This window comes from Tenrec ecaudatus, chromosome 1 (assembly GCF_050624435.1).
Source record: "Tenrec ecaudatus isolate mTenEca1 chromosome 1, mTenEca1.hap1, whole genome shotgun sequence".
In the NCBI taxonomy this organism is placed as follows: Eukaryota; Metazoa; Chordata; class Mammalia; order Afrosoricida; family Tenrecidae; genus Tenrec; species Tenrec ecaudatus.
In genome coordinates, this window is record NC_134530.1 from 304,143,278 (window position 1) to 304,145,125 (window position 1,848).

General features: G+C 50.9%; 1 pseudogene; it reads left to right on the forward strand.

Annotated features, from left to right (window-relative positions):
* Positions 1–210: 210 nt before the first annotated feature.
* On the forward strand, positions 211–1,173 carry LOC142441033 (COP9 signalosome complex subunit 7a pseudogene; annotated as a pseudogene).
* Positions 1,174–1,848: the final 675 nt, after the last annotated feature.

Sequence of the window (1,848 nt, forward strand, 5' to 3'; positions counted from 1 at the left end):
GAATCTGAAATGTACACTGAGTGTCCCTCAACAGTGGTGAGACCATTTTGAGAAGGATGATGAGAATCTGGTTTGTGTTACTTGAAGAGTGTCATTAGTCACTCTGGTGTATGTAGAGAATTTGTTCAAAGCACTGAAGGCTGTGTATACTCGCAGTCCACCATCAGAAGTAGTCAAAAAGTAGTACAACCAGAATAACTGCTAGACTCCATGGAGCCGCAGCCCCGCCCAGCATGCTGGAATAGGACACTTCCACGGAGCAGCTGGGATAAGCTGACCAAGATTTCCGACAAATCCAGCCTGTCTGTCCCTCAGCTCCATGTAGCCAGGAGAGGGGAGGTGACGATGGCTGGGCAGCACCTGGTGCAATTTCTGCTTCTGGTTAAGTCTGCCAAGGGGCTAACGCTGGCCCCACTTATCCACCAGCTCTGTTGAGGCCCCTGAGGAGCTGCTGAATCTGCCCACGTTCGAGGTGGCCAAGAGAGCCTTTGCTTCCACATTTCAGCTGTTCATGGTGTTTGCTTACACGACATAGACTGTCTGCCTAGCTGAAGCCCAGAATCCCCACCCACAGGTCCCACTGGCTTATAGAGGCCCAGGAGAATAAGCTTTCCACACCCATCAGTTGTCACCCTGGCTGGCAAAGTCAAAGGCATCCTTTCTGCAGTGTTGCTGGAGGCTTTGTCCCTGGGCAATGTATGAAGGTCGGATGACCTGGTGATTGGGGCTGATGTGCTTCATAGCTCCCCGGAACAGCACCATCTGAGGTTGGAGATCTGTTACAGCCCGGGGTGGGACCTGCAGCACCAGGACCGGAATGGCAGTGCCCAGACGCTGCAGGACTGGGCTGTGGGTTGTGAGCTTGTGCTGTCAAGCATTGAGGAGTAAGTCAGCCATGTCTGCCAGCTCAAGGAGCAGCAGCTGGACCTGGAGCTGCAGATGGAGAGTGCGCTTGGCAGGTTTATGAGAATCATGAGAGCTGCGATGGCTAGGTTGTGGTCCAGCACAGCCCACAAGAGTGCTTCTCCTACTGTCCCTCCCCGTGACTGTCTGGTGCCCTGGCCTATTTGGGCAGCATCTGAACAACCAGAGGGTCCTCACCTGTATTCCCCCCATGAGCGTTCCAGGGGCCACTCTGCCATTCAAGGAGTCACTGGACACTTTGAAACTTAAGTCTCCTAGAAGTCTGTCTCACCGCAGTGTCTCCTGCCCTCTCTGCTCCCCTGGGGCCCTTGGGAGTACTGTACCTTCAATGGGACAGAGCCCAAGCAGGGGAGTTGTCGCTTGAGATGTTGAGAAGTGGCTCTTTCTTGGTCCTGGCTGTCTTAGGAAGCCTGAGAAAAAATCCCGGACCTATATTTCTCTTTGTGAGTTTGATAGAGAAGAAGATAATACATTATATTCTTTTAATATAAATATATATTCATTATCTATGTGGCACAGAAATAAATCTATGAGAACTCTATCTGCGGGGCGGGGTGGGGAGTGGAAGGGTTAGAACGACCTACAAACTACAAATGTCATTTCTCCTTCAACAAACAACAAACAAACAAAGGCAGATGAAAAATTCTTTGATTCAAAATTCGGGTTCCAGAGGCTACTGGCACCTGCCCATCACTGTCAGAAAGCATGCAGCGCAGACTAAGAGCAACAGGCCACTGAGAGATGTCCGAGATGGGAAAACCTGCCTTGTAGCACATGATGGTAGATTCGCTGTAGGTTCCCTTCTGCATTCCCAATGAAGATCAAAATCTTTGCTTAAGCGGGCTCACTCCCCCGCAGGCCCAGACATTATCAATGTGCACTCTCCTGCAAGCACCCTTGAGTTGATGGAAAACGTTGACAGAA